Consider the following 15029-nt stretch of genomic DNA (forward strand, 5'->3'; position numbering starts at 1 on the left):
ATTGTGGTGTAATGCTGGTTGCCATTATTATTATTGTTGGAAATGTTCTATTATTCAGCAGGGCAGGGGAGGGCAATATACAATACACAACGTAGGGAAACCAAGGTGGATGACACGCATTGGCCCCCACTCACTAACCGACACATATATTTACATAGCCAATGGAGGCCAAAACAATGTTTATGATATTGAACTTGCCATTGAACTGAATCATCAATCCATAATCACAACACACGCCAGGATGTTAAAGCAAATATAAATCAGTAACAATGCACTACAGCAAGCAAGATATTGAAACAAAGCTACTTACTATACATATATATGTTAACATTGGAAACATTAACATATGCACACACACACACACACACTCGTGTTATCGGGGCAGCCATCAGAGGGAAGTGACTGAATATTTGTGTGTATGTGTGTGTGTGGCAGGGGGCTCCAAGTTGTAAATTTAATTTCATGCTGGATTTGCAGAGCTCATCTGAATTGCATGTGAGGGCGATGGGCCTCAGTCTCATTGCTGGAATCACACTAAGGCGCAGATGCTGCTATCGATGGCGCACTGAGCCATACATGCAGGGAGTACATTTAATTACAGGATAATGTAAGTTATGAATTGCCAAAATAATGTAACCTGCATCACTGCCTTTGTCCTAAAATTATTATTTTTGGAATTCAAAATACATGGACTATATCTTTGATGGCAGACGAGTATTTTATCTTTAAATTTATCCGTGGCTCAAATGTGTGCTGTTACACTCAGAAACTCTTAGTGTTTTGTGATAATGGAAAACAAAGTAGATTCACCTAAAGTAGCTCACCACTGAGCAACATAAATGACATGTCCACTAAATGCAACAAGAATGCATGTAAGAACATGAGCAAAGCACTTGGTTTTTAGGCATTCTTGCATGGAAGTGACCTTTTTTTTGTACACTAATCGATTGAGGTGAGTGAGAGACCCTTGAGATATATTTAGCTTGTAGGTAAAAAAAAGGAAGTTTAAATCGTGCAATTATCCTATGACAAGTACTACTGCAATTAAGGGAATGTAAAGTTCAGGCAGGTTCATTTTTTCGAATGCCTGTCAGAGGCATACCTTGGAAGGCAGTAAATCATCGCTTGCACATGCACACAGTCACATTCACACACTCAATTCAGTGTTTATTTTACAGCAGCCCCTCTTTTCCCGGGGCACTGAATCGATTGCAATTGAATTTTTTTGGTTGTCTTAGACATTTCACCTTATTTGAGCATACTTCATCAGTTTATGCAACAAAGTTTAGTTAGAAGAACAATACCATATGTTTTGTTGAGGAAACACAACAATAATGTATTTACAGTATCTTCTGAGTTAAAGCGCACCTCTCAAAAACAAATTGGAAAGTTCTTCTGAAATATATTAATTCCAATACAAGACCAGACATTGATCATATTTGTTGATTATTATGCTTTAGCAAAATAAGGTCGGTAAGTGAGTCTCATGATGAAACAATGTGGCTCTTTTGTAAAAAAATATTTGTCTTCCACCAATACCATCCACACCTAGTGTAACTCTCGAAGAAAGACACATTCCTTCCACACTGTCACTTGACCAGTCTCAACATTACCCTGCTCTTTGAGGTGACATCCAAACTATTCCACTGGGGCCCTCATTAATGTCTAAGATAACACTCTTGAGAAGGTTTGTAGGTGTGGGGAGGAGGAACCTGGTAAACTTTGGAGAGGTCATCTCTTCCATAGTGTCCTGCTACTTTAATCCCTTGAACCTGTCAGTGCAGGACGCAAACAAGCAGAAAGGTTAGCATTCTTTACATGGTGGTATCTTCTCTTATTGGGATCACAGGAGAAGGCGAAAACAAAGTCACTGTTAACAGTGTTTAGAAAAAGAGCTTGGACCTTTGGAATATATTATTGGAAACATTTTCCCTTAGTGGTTTATATATATATTTGTAGTCAAGACCTTCCAATAATGACAAAGTAAAGTGGGGCCAATTTGTGATGGAAAAAAAAATCTGATTCATATAAGGCCTTGTAGGCCCTGACAGCACACCACTGCTGACTTTCGGCGAAAGGTCGACTATTGTAGGGCACACAGAGAGACAAACGGCCATTCACACTCACAATCATATGGCCACTAGCAGGAATCAAGGTCTCGCCTGTCTGCGGCAAAGTCAGACGACTGAACCACAAAAACACTAGGTAGCTATACATAAATTCAAATTTCCAAAACATTTTTGAATATCTGCATTTCTATATTATTGTTATTATTTTTTCGGTTTCATACCTATTTCCAACAAGGAATATAATCTGTGGTTTTGCCTACTTTCCTTAGTCAGAGTAAATATGTATCTTTCAATAACCCGTGCCCAAAATTCCGCTATCCTTTCTGCATGTCTTTCATCCCTTTTGCTTGGTTCCTATATGCTCCTGTTTAAACAGATGAATGTGATTACTACATGTTTCAGATGGCATTGGAAGTTTGTGTGTTTTATGAATCAAATAAAAAGCATGGTCATTAAGTGTAAAGATATGCCCTATTAGGAGGTCCCCGTGTGAAACTATCTGAACTATGCGCTAGTTCTTTTAAAACCAAGTGTGTTTATTTTATTAAGATGAATTTCAAATACCTGAATGTAATACCGGGTTTATGGAGAGAGATTCTGTGCCCATCAACACCAATAAGCCACCAGTAAAGTTATCTTTCCTCTTCTTTCACGATAAATTCTCTTTTTAATGAGTATGACTAGATATTTGATTACATACTGCCTGTGGTTAAAGTTACATGCTAGATTTCTGATAAGCACAAAAGGTGGGCAGCTCAACACTGCATAGCCAAAAACAATAAATGTCTCTTGAGGTCCCAGAATTCCACCTTGTTTGTGGAAAAGTTGTCAGCAGTCAAACACTACAGAATTAAACCACTAAAATGTGTGGGTCAGCAAAGTCACAAGGCTTCCTCTTTCTGAACTGAACATTGCCGTGGGTGCAAAGACGTAAAAAGCCTGGTCACTCTTCTGAGAATTGCCTTGAAAAACAGAAAGATAAACTGTCTCGAGGCCGACAAGAGACATATTCATAATTCGACAGATCTTCTAATGTAGGATCACTGGTCAAACCCGTGATGGTAAGAATCTGCTGTCAAGATGGCAGATAAAGTACTGACTATATTTACTATTAAAATTTAGTTCAAAGGCATCTACCAACGCGCTTTTCATCACTGTAATTGAAGGAACAATATTATTTAAACACTTTTTCACTGTACAAATGGGCCGTTTTCCTCTGAATGCCATTGATGTATATGAAATCTTAAATAATGTTTTAAGATGGAAGGAAATTCTAAATACGTTTGCCAGACATTCAAAGTTAACCATCCGACTTTTGATTTCTAGCGTGCAATAATTACAGTGCCCGCAGACAATCAAATATATGACAAATATGGCAAACAATGAGTCTAAAAATGCAGGCCAACAAAGCAAATGTTCAGTTCGCTTGTCTGAAATGAGATGGTGTGTAGCAGGCATAAAGTGGGCAGCTACATTCTTAATAACGTGACAGATCTATAGCATATCATTGCCCAAATTTAATCCACTCATCACAAAGGAAACAATGAAAATTCCTAATCTACTTCTTGTGTATGAACAAAAAGCTTCTTTGTTTACTTCTCTCAGTGCTGCCACTGTTATGTTCACACTATGCTTCTGCTAATGTGAAAAGGCCTTGATTGTTTTGGCCAAAGATTTCAAAGCAGAGATCACACGCCTCTCACTCTTTCCCCTCGACCACTGTTGCCATGCCACTTCTAGGGCATGCACAATAACACATGAAAGATTAAATGCTTCATGCCCCTTTGTCATACCACAAGCACACTCACAAGCACGCACACACACACACAGACACACATACATGTCTGCAATACCTGCAACCCCTTTGCACTCTCATCTGCATATCCCTTGCTCTGCACTATAAATTCCACCAGAAACGGGCACTTATACTTTCATAAATCTCCTCCTTGTCACTTTCATATTACACAGATTTATTCACAGCCGAACAGGGCCAAACAGAGTCAAGGGAACTAGAGAGGCAAGAAGTGATAGAAAAAATAAAAACAGCATCTTTATGACCTGGTATAGCAATTTAAGGGATAGCAGAGGCATGTGGTGTGATTGTAACATGTCACTGCATGTGTAGCTGAATTTTTACTGTGCATGTGTGCAAGCATGTATAATTTCCTTTAGTTTGATTGTACATCATTGTCAAAATAGTCAGCCCCCAACCCCCTACGCGTGACCGCTCAATTAAGATATTGGTTGTTTTATCAAGTGCTTATCCTTAATATATAATAAATGAAGTGGTAGAATAACAGACTAGTGCAGGTCCACAGTGCCAAAACCAGTCAGCCACAGTGCTGCAACTTTAACTCACTATTGAAATGAACCAAACCTGAATACATACATCTTTGATTTTTTTTTTTTAAAGGGGCAGAAGACATCAAATTAAAGACCTTTTACTCACAGTTTAATTGAATATCTTCTGTCATTTCTTTTAAAGGTGTTCTAGTTTAGTTAAATGACAAGACCTTTAGAGTTTTCGGTACAAGTTGTGCAGTCAACTCTGTGTTCCTGTCTCCCTTTCATTCAATGTAGCAAAGAAATGTGATTCATGTACTTGTGAAGATCACCATTATTTTCATGTATAACAGTCATAGTGGCCCACTATCACATTCACTTCTTATTTCCATTTTTATCTCTCTAATTTCTTTTCTCAGTTCCCTCTCATGTTACTCTCTTTATTGCTTCATAAACCCAGCAGTTTTCTCTTAAGGAAGGTTTATTGTGTTTCCATTTTCATAATCAATCAACACAAAATATGTATCTATTTTGAATCAATATCCTAGCTCACCATTTCACCACTTTAAGTCGTAGTGAGGCCCATCCGTTAAATTAACAAAATATTGATTTAATCTACCAAATCAATGTCTTTAACGCTTCACTAAAGTGCACAATGGCAGGAATCACTATCATTATCCCTTAACTCTCATCACCATCACAATGTCACATTCAGTGAGTGTTAACCTCCCCCCCCCCCCCCCCCCCATGTTTCCTCCACACAGCCTGCAGTGGCACTGAGCCATGGAAATGTCAGGGGTCAAGTTTACAGTATGTTGATGCTAAAATGCTGGTCACCCTGGGCCATAGTAAAGGTCAGCACCATGGTGACAGCTGGTTTATACCGTTGTTAGGGAAGCATGAGTCATTGGTTAAAATCCCACCCTGTGGCAGAGCAATTTCGTTTCATTTTTCCACATTCCAGATATATTTTTTAAGCCATGTTGACTGAACCGCTCCTTGTATGAGGACTGTGACTAAGAAAATAAGGTTACATTTACATTTCAAGGCATTATGGCCAATTCTGAATTATTGCTTATTCAGGTTTGTTTGGAGTAGCCGTTCATATTGCAAATGCAAATGTGACTTGTACTCGAAGAGAATGTGTCCATCATGTGACACGAATTTGCCCGTGTCACAGTATTTAGAGAAGTAAATATGAATGAGGCCATTGAGACTTTGTTTGTAACATTTGCTTCTTTTGTCGAATAGTAGTGACATTTTTTATTACCTTTTAACCGGGTATAGATAATATACCTTTGTCCAATGCATCAGACTAGGATTGATATCAAATGTATATACCCATATAAATGGGCTAAAGTCGAACCCCCTATATTTTTCCACTATTGCCTTTGTTTCCCTGCAGAATCTTCGGCACAGCTTTTTTTTTTTTTTTGCGCCACGAGTGGGTTGTTAGTCAAGAGGTCCAAGAAGTTCACTAACGAGCAAAAAATGAGTAACATCACTTCCAGCTTTTTTGTTAGAGAAATTGGCTCTCGTCCAGAAACAAATATATACATATGGCCTCTCACAAGACAACAAATATATCAGAAGCTCTGACCTTTGCCGCTGCTCTGTCAGATTTTGCTACCAAAGCTTTTTTAATTTATTTTTTCTTTTATGAAAGACGTGCAAAATATGAGGCATTAGGGGCCGAGACCCCCAAATGCTGCAGATAAGAAGTAGGTTGAGACTTAGATGAAACATAATGATCTACAGCTGGTGACCATACACACCACATATGGCAAAATGTGAACTGTACATTTCGTAGTAATTTGAAAACATGAAATTCTGGCCTGTATAACAATAAAGTGGATTTAAATCCCAAAGCTTAGTTTTTAATCGGAAACAAACCTTCAGGATATGGCCTTGTCTTGCCATCACTATGTATGGTGAGTACTATGCAAGTCAAAACTGCAAATGTATGAACACAAATAAAAACACAGTCTTCCTAATTGGCAGTATAAAAAGTATAATATTGATCAGTTGTTCATGCCAGTTGGGAATCATTGAGTGTCTTCAAGTCTGACATGACAAGGTCTCTAAAAACACTGATGAATGGAAATGTTTCTTTGAATTATTTAAATTTTATTGAAATGCAAGATGATATGAATGCAATTATTGAAAATAAACACGACATAATTTCCCTTGGTTACTTCTAAATCCTTACAAATTTCATGAACATATTATATATACAAGAAAGTGTGATAAATTAAAGGAATAATGAGCTTTTTTCAAGTAGTTACACTTAATGTTCCCTGGTAGTTTGGATTTCCTAGTAAATTTAAGGGCATATTAAAAAATAAATAAAATAAGTGTAAGGTTCTGACCACATAATAGTATGCAAAAGCATGGACAGTTTAATATTTTTCACATGAGTGATGCCACCAATTTGATGCCATAAGTATTGTTAAGAACTATATTTCATAACTTCTAGTGGAAACATTTCCCACCTGTGCTTGTGATAAAATTCCTTTTTATTTCCTTTTATTGTTTTGGAATGGTATTCTTTCCAGTGCTAAAATTACCTTGTGGCAAAATGCTTTGGCATCCTCAAATTAAGGGAGTTTATTTTCTTGTAAAATAATTCCTGGAGTAAGTGCTGTATGCAACCTTAGGAAAATATTAATCAAATAGAGGGCTTTCAAATATGGCATTTTTCCGTGGGAAAAGACATAGTACTTTGCTGTCAAGTGAATGAATGGAAGAGGCATTTAGTGACAAAGGGGTGGCCTTTGCTGTGTAATTCGAAGGTTGAGGGAATGACTGGAGCTTTATCAAACTCTAAAAATGGGTAAATGCAGTACAAGTAGATGAATGCTGAAATATACTACAGAAGTACAATATTTTAAACTAGTGCCTCATCATTTTGTATCAACAAAGCCATGATCTATTAGTTAATACATTCACTTTGGATACTGCTTATCCAACAAGGATCACAGAAGTGCTGGAGCATTCATAATTTTGTGTTTTGTCCAGGGGTGGGCAAACTGTTCCTCAAAGGCCACTGTGGGTGCAAGTTTTGGTTGCAACTGATCCAGCAAAGGCACTTTAACCAATGAGATATCTGCAGAAAATAGGAAGCACCTGACTGCAATCCACTGATTGCACTTGTAGGACACCAGATTAGTGAAAAAGTGGCGTCCCTTTGTGGAATAGTTTGCCCACCCCTAAACTTTAGTCCTTTATTTGATGTTGCCTTTTCAAATCCTTTTCATATCGTTGTAATCAACTAGACCAAGACTCCTTTTAACTTGTCACAGCTTTTCCCATGTAACTCAATTATTTGACTCCCCATGCGAGAGCTTTATGATCATTAAAAGTGTGAAAGTTATGAAGCAAGGGGAAAACAGTCTTCAGAATTTGAAAGGGGAGAAAAATTCTCATCCCTATTTTTCCGTTCAACAGATGTCTGAATGGTTGTTAACATCCCCTCTTCTACTGTGCCTGATGGGGTGAAAGAGATCTGCTGCTCCGTGGGACACAAGAGACCTCATTTTTATATATGAATGGCCCCGAACACAGCTGAATGACACACTACAAAGGTTGGATGTGCTGGTGCCCTTTCTCTCTTAAATGGTACGTTGGCATTTAGCTTCACACGTGTCAGCGGAACACACACCTCTCAAGTTTTTGCACCCAAATGTGTATAAGTACGTGTACAAGTGTGTGCGCTGTCCATCTTAACATTTTATTTTATTTCTTTTTATTATTTTTTTAAACAGTCACCAGTCACAGGAAATGTTAAGGTGTATGTCTGTACAAGAAAGGACTGGGGTTGAAAAATGCCAGAGGACATTTTGACCAAGACTAGCTATATATTTTTATAAAGTCATGTTAAAAGAATATACATACAGAATTTCAGTGCAATGCATGTTTTCAAAGTATGTAGTCCATAGAAATCCATTAAAATTTAGAACTTGTTCTTACAATTTGAACTTTGGAACAAGCCCATTTCATGATGAACAGAAACAATGGGTGACTGCTTATTGTTTCTTTGTGTGTCTTGTTTTGGAAACCTGTATGCATTATACACTTGGGGTTTTAAAAAGAGCCAGATGGTTAGATAATGGTTTTTATTTGCTGTTAAATGCTTTGCTGTAGGATAAACCTGGGTTCAGTAGAGTAATTTTCTCAAGGTTGGTGTGTACTATGTAGCCAACTCTTAGCTGGCAACACCAGTGATGTTTTGTCGATTTGAAAGGGACACTTCAGAGGTAATTATTTATTTACAGATTGCTCCAAAAGGTTTGATATTTCTGAGAAAAAAAATGCATAAAGTGAGCCTGCTTGTGAATAATTAACCATTCTGATACTGTAGTCCCCTTAAGTACCATTTGTACACCAAACATATTTACTGATATTAATAAAAATGAATTCCATGCATGCACAAGGAAAAAAATACTCTACAAAGGCTTAGACAAGACACATTCATGTTCTGGAAGTAATTCCACATTGTTGACCATAGTCATTTATAGCTTATTAAAAATAATCAAAAGCATTGAATTACCTATTTCACATATAATACTTCTTGACCATTGCCTATCAGTCCATTCAATAATTTGGTTGTGTTTGGTTAAAAAATATTTATTTGTGCTTTTGTCTGCTCTCTTAAAGGCCGCATTCACTGGCCCTCCATCCATCTGAGCCAGTAGGGATCATTAATGAAGTGGCCTTCTCATGGATATTGACTAGCCTGTCAGCTAGCCTGCCACACTCCCTAATAGGACCCATTGTTCTTGGCTGAAGACCTGGCCAAGGAGCAGGCAAGAATGAAGCAAATGACTGTAAGTACCCTTTTTTTTTAAGGATGGCATTTTGCCTACAAAATTGAGATTATGGGCATAATGGCTTATGTTACAATTTAAAATTTCAAGAGCTACTTGTTCTTTCTACCTTTGTACAAATATAAAAACATCCATGGATAAATGCATTCTGCACCACTTGTCCTCACTGTGTACTTGAGCCTGTTCTAGCTGAATTTAGACGAAAAGTGGGGTATACTCTGAACTGGTTGCTAGTCAATTATAGGGCACATCAAGATAAATAGCCATTGACATCTCCAGACAAATTCGCCTATGTATTTTTTCTTTTCTTTCTTATTTTTTTTAAATTTGGGAGTACTGGGAGATAACTCGTTGGGCTTGGAGAGTACATGTAAGATCCCTATAGGATGCACCCTTCTGTTAGACACTCAACATGTCTTTTACCAATCAAGTAAACCAAGTACTACATACATACCAGGAAAAGTAAAAGATCATTTGTATTTTGGCAGATGATAAACTTGAAGAATACCCCTTAATTTCGAATGGCTTTGAATATTCATAATGAGAAAGGTGCTATGATACTGCCTTGCTTGTTGCCATTATCAATGTGTGATGTCGTGCCTTTTGTGCTTGAAATGTCTTCTTAGTAGCTTGCGAGCTATAGTAAAAGTTGGAGTTAAGTATACTCAGTGAAACCTGAACATAAAAAAACTACAAGTTGCCAAGCGCACTTGACCAAATCTCACAAGTTAAATATAGTTATTACACTAACATTTTTTTACCATTTGGTTTGTGTGTTTGCATCACCGCCCAAGATTTATCTGGAATTCAAGTCCAGAATTGTATACTTCTGACCACAATTGCAAAATATACATTTTGTCAAAAGCAGACGGATTGTGTTTTCATATGTAAAATTACCCCCATAATTCAGTCTCATTTAAAAAAAAAATATTGCCTTCAATATTTTTCCTGCATTACCTGAATGAGTTCGCTTTATCCTGTATGAATGTAACGCAACAACCTTTTCAGCAGCCATGTCCTCCTGACTAAAAGCTTTTTTGACATTAGCATGTCGTCCTTAAAAGGTAGACGGCTCCAATTTTCCTTTGAAAAGTGTATGTGTAATAGGTCCTTCTCAAATTCCAGCCTGTTGTAACCGCCAATGAAGACCTGTATACTATCCCCCTTCTTCTATACTTTACTCTCTTGTATTTTATCCACTTTACTGTAAATCCTTTATGTAAAACAAAACATGTAAAACGATCAGTGACAGAAACATAATTTGCCAAATTAATGCTTTCCTAAAATAGACACAAAATAAGAAAAAATGTGAATTTTGATAATGGAGCATAATAGGTAAGAGATGTTTTTGAGCAGGTGAGGCCCAAAGGCCTCCCTGACAAACACAACAACATACCTGACAAGAACCATTAAGGCCTGGATATCACCAGCAGCTACTAAATGGAATTGTCATAATTAGCTAATCCAGCTATAATCTAATTTGTTTGGCTTCACCTTTTACTAATATATTTGACCGTCATACAGGAGCATTACAGACAGCATAAATAGCATAACTCAACTGACATCATTTGCAATTTAATTTACATTTAATTTATCAATTCATGTTTAATCTGGTAAAAAATATTGTTTAGTATTTTTTAGTTGTACTTATAGTTATCATTGCGGAACATATTTGGCTTGAATTACAATGATTTATATATATTAATTTGACAGAAAAGCATTGAATCTCACTTTTTCTGCAACCAGTAAATCAGTTGATCTTCATTAGTTTCCTCTTCATATCTTCTGCATTTTTATTATGAGCTGTTAAGTTTTTTTTTCATATTTGTTCCTTTATCTCTAAACACAAATATAGAGAGCCATCTGCCCATACAACTGCAGGACCAAAGTCTGCCCTTAAACAGAAGTGGGACCCTAGAAGAGCGCCCCAAATTGCATCTCTCAACATCTTTCATTAGCTACACCCCCCTCCATCTACACATGCTGCAGCACTCACTCGCAGTCCCCTTGGCCTCAATCTCCTTTGTGTTGTGATATGAATGCACTTTGATTCTTAAAAAGTGGCTCTGTCCTTTTTGACATGAGCAGCCTGTGCCTGCCCTGTTCAGCCAGTAATTAGCCTGCTCTCCTTAGCAGTTGGGTACAAATTATACTCTACTTTCTCACCCCCTCCCCTATATTAATTCATTTATGGCAAAGTCTACAGCTCACCACTCCCTTCCCATCTGTCTTTCACGTACCTCAACTTCTCAAATGATGAAATGGTTTATTACACATTTGCAATAATTGATTCATGATCCTGTGTCAACTTGCCCAATTAAAATACATTTTACTTTTTACATATCTTGCACATTTGGTTAACTGTAGTTGAGTCATTTTCTTCAAAATACGAATATTGCTTGCCAACTGAGCATGTCCTGGCTGGATAGGTACACTGAAATTCTCAGGGCATGGGTGGCATAGGGCTGTCCAAATGGGTTTTGTGGATTTGGAGAAGGTTTCTAACTGTGTCCCTTGGGTAAGCTTGTGAGGGATACTCTTTGTGTATGCGTTGGCTAGCTATTTGCAAGTGGCCATACAGTCCATGTATTAAAGGAGTATTTGTCCGGTCTGTATTTGCGACAGTAAGTGAAATCTGTTCCTAGGGAGGGTTGGACTCTGTCATGGCTGTCTTTTGTCACCGGTTCTGTTTGTGCCTTTTATCAACAGAATTTCTAGGCGTAGCTGAGTTGTTGAGGGGGTTGGTTCAGTGTTGGGAGATTCTCCTCTCTGCTTTTTGCGATTGATGTTTTCTCCTTGGCTCTATTGGACAGAAATATCCAGCTCTTGATTGGGGCAGTTGGCAGCCAAGCTGTGATGATCAGAACAACCAAGTCTGAGGCCATAGTTTTCAGATGGAAAAGGTTGGATTGTTCCCTATGGGTTATGAGGAAGTCTCCAGCCCAGGTGTACTTATCCAGGGATCTTTTTCATGAGTGAGCGTACATTGGATTAGGAGATTGACACGCGGATTGAAGCGGCGTATGCAGTGTTGCGGGTAATTAACTGGTCTGTTACGGTGAAGAGGGAGTGGAGAAGGCAAAGCTCTCAGTTTATCGATTGATCTATGTTCCTAACCTAACTTATGGCAATAAAACAAAAGAACGGGTGAGGAGCTCAGTCGTCATGGAGGAACTTTGAGTAATGCTGCTGCTCCTTCATCTCGGCAAGACCTCAGTTTGCGAATCTAGTGAGGATGACCTCTTGATGCCTTCCACAAGGGTGTTTCATGTCCACCTGCCTGAACCTGATTCAGACGGCCCCCTTTTCGGGCAGAATTTAAGGCAGAATAAAATTGCCATGCACTTCTTGTTTTCAAATAAGTCAATCTCATATACTGATAAAATAGGCATTGCATTTATGGATACAAAAAATTAAACACAGAGAATTGATCTACTATAACATGCATACACCATTGAGAAGGCTAGGTGCACTGCATTTACAATAAGCAAATATGTTCAAAATTGATAATTTTTTTTTTGCAATATTAACTTATATGTATTTTACATGTTAGTATGGGATATAAAACCTATTTTTTTAATAGATTGGAGAGGCCTGGCAAGCATTTGAAATGTGTGTGTGTGGGGGGGGGGTATTGGGGGGAGTGCACATTCCACATTCTGTTCTTGTAAGATGACATAAATGTTCTAAAGAAAATTAAAATAATAATTAAAAAAAACATGCACACAGTCATCATGGGGAACACATTTTGACTGTTAAACACGTGACAAATTACCCTCAAGGCACAACTAACTTGGAGCAGAAATTCAATCTTAAGTCTTTGTCTTTTAGCAAATTAACCTACTTTTATTTTCATAAGTACTCTATCGATGCTAACAACAATTGAAGTAGTGACTGAAATTCTAAAGCAACTGTTTTAAGATCACATACATGAGAGTTGAATTACTGATCGCCCGGGATAAAACATAATTTTAATTCAAAACAATTTAGCACACTCTAATGGAACTGTAAAATAACTAGATGACTAAAGGCAAAGTGAAAGAATTTTAGCTCTAAAAACACCATGCACTCATGTAAAATCAAAATGGCTCTGAATTTGGCAGGCACACAACATTCAATGCTTTTTGCTGTAATGGCTGACACTATTACAAACATTAACCCAATTCCCTTATGAATGCAATGCTCAGTTGTCATTGGGTCAGAAACATGCATGCACTTGTTTCAGGTTCGGTTGGGTGATGTGCTCAAGCTGGTGCATTTGTAGGTTGCCGTCTGAGGAGAGGCAAGAGGGCAAAAGGGACGTGCTGGCATAATGCATTTACTAATAATTGTTTATTATTGTTGGTTCCCCAGGGGGAGCACTTTATGGAAATGTCTGCATATGAAGGCCAGAGGTGAAAAAAGGCCACCAGGAAAATTAGTGTTTTAGATTCCCACAGTGTTCTAGCAGCTCTGTGTGTAGCGTCACCCTGACAACTCTGATCATACGTACATGTGTTTGTTTATGCTCACACAGAAGTAAAACATACAGGGGGGAAAAGTGGGTATTTTTTCATAATAATGTGTACTAAAATACTTTCCACTGAGAATTAGGTGGTACAGTACATCTACATTTCACACTTTGCAACAAGGTGTAATGCTATCTCATTAACACACATGCATACATATGCAGCACTCAATTGCACCGTCTCCTACTGTGGCAAGGTGTGAGCTTGCACTTGCTCGCATACATTAATTAGAGACTGCTTCTAAAAACACAAAATGACAATGACAGCACATTAATAAACTGACTCTGCCAGTGACATGGCAAACCCATCTCTACAGTAACGGCAGCCTTAATGTTGCATATCTTGTCAGTAATTTGACTGGGAAACTGGTATAGTCACAATGTGATATACAGTATTTGACCCATTTTAACAGTGTAAATCCCAATCTTGTATTAGTTGCATTACACAAGATAACACAAAATGTTGTCATTTTACTGAAATGTACATGAGAAAGTTTATTTACCTTGATCAGTGAGAAAATGTGAGAAGTCAGTGCCAAGATGGTAAAGTAGAAGTAAAAATGAATACATTTTTGGGTTGAATGAAAGTATAAACTACTGTCAAAGATGCTGGCAAATGTGTATGTATTTAATAAGGTCTTAAAAAGGCTTGCCATGTTCGTATTATCACACAGTAGGATTGTCTATGAGGACTGTCGATCATTGCACTTGCTAGAGTCAATGCTATTTAAGAATTTTATCATTTTAAAAAGTTATCAATTTGCATGAATCCAGTATACCATATTACTTTTGATAAACCGTATTTATCCGAGGTTATAGACCATTTTTAACTAGTTCATAATTTATTTTATTGTGATAATTTTAGGCCACATGCTGATGAATAGTGATCACACATTTATGTCTGCAGTGCAAAAAATTAAGGTTTATTTTTCCATTTATAGAAGGCTTGTTTTGTTGCGATGCAGTTTTGTTGGAGTACAGTGTATTAAATTCTAAAACACAAGGATGCATAAAAATTCAGGTCATACTCTTCCATGGGGAATAGTTGTGTGGTTGAGAAAAATAAAAGTATCTTGCCAGGTCATTTTCTACAGAATCTATGTTTATGTGCATGTGTGTGTTCTTTTTAATGACAAGGTTGGATAATCATGCGTTGACTTTATTGTGAATCACTGGGAGAGCCCATTTCCTCATTCTTCAGAGAAAGCAGGAGGCCAAACCCCACTGGTTTTGGCAGGAGGTTGTGTTTGTCTGCTGTGTTTTTCTACAGCCTGTCTGCCTGTGCTTTTTTTGTGGTTACGATGAGTAAATCATTATCCAGAAGGCCTGAGCCAGAACAGTCTG

At 37.6% G+C, this 15029-nt stretch overlaps 1 long non-coding RNA gene across 6 annotated transcripts in view; it reads left to right on the forward strand.

The window, feature by feature from the left end:
- The window catches only part of LOC144204988 (uncharacterized), a 231982-nt gene that overhangs the window by 133390 nt on the left and 83563 nt on the right, over window positions 1-15029 (forward strand). For 4 of the 6 annotated variants that reach the window (XR_013327983.1, XR_013327982.1, XR_013327981.1 and 1 more), the window contains 2 exons: window positions 7800-7970; window positions 9009-9178. This is a non-coding gene — a long non-coding RNA (uncharacterized LOC144204988). The other 2 variants (XR_013327984.1, XR_013327986.1) reach the window with 2 other exon arrangements.

The sequence above is a fragment of the Stigmatopora nigra genome, chromosome 12 (assembly GCF_051989575.1).
Source record: "Stigmatopora nigra isolate UIUO_SnigA chromosome 12, RoL_Snig_1.1, whole genome shotgun sequence".
NCBI lineage: Eukaryota > Metazoa > Chordata > Actinopteri > Syngnathiformes > Syngnathidae > Stigmatopora > Stigmatopora nigra.